The sequence below is a fragment of the Tachypleus tridentatus genome, chromosome 10 (genome assembly GCF_004210375.1).
Source record: "Tachypleus tridentatus isolate NWPU-2018 chromosome 10, ASM421037v1, whole genome shotgun sequence".
Lineage (NCBI taxonomy): Eukaryota > Metazoa > Arthropoda > Merostomata > Xiphosura > Limulidae > Tachypleus > Tachypleus tridentatus.
The window spans coordinates 3,131,323-3,131,734 of NC_134834.1; positions in this window are offsets into that span (position 1 = coordinate 3,131,323).

Below are 412 nucleotides of genomic sequence, written 5' to 3' on the forward strand. Positions count from 1 at the left end.
TACACTGATGTCTAAAGTGACTTGAGGGCTATCTATAACTTGTCTAGGTGTTTGTACAGTAAGGAATACACTGATGTCTAAAGTGACTTGAGGCTATCTATAACTTGTCTAGGTGTTTGTACAGTAAGGAATACACTGATGTCTAAAGTGACTTGAGGCTATCTATAACTTGTCTAGGTGTTTGTACAGTAAGGAATACACTGATGTCTAAAGTGACTTGAGGCTATCTATAACTTGTCTAGGTGTTTGTACAGTAAGGAATACACTGATGTCTTAAAGTGACTTGAGGCTATCTATAACTTGTCTAGGTGTTTGTACAGTAGGAATACACTGATGTCTAAAATGACTTGAGGCTATCTATAACTTGTCTAGGTGTTTGTGTTAGTAAGGAATACACTGATGTCTAAGAGTG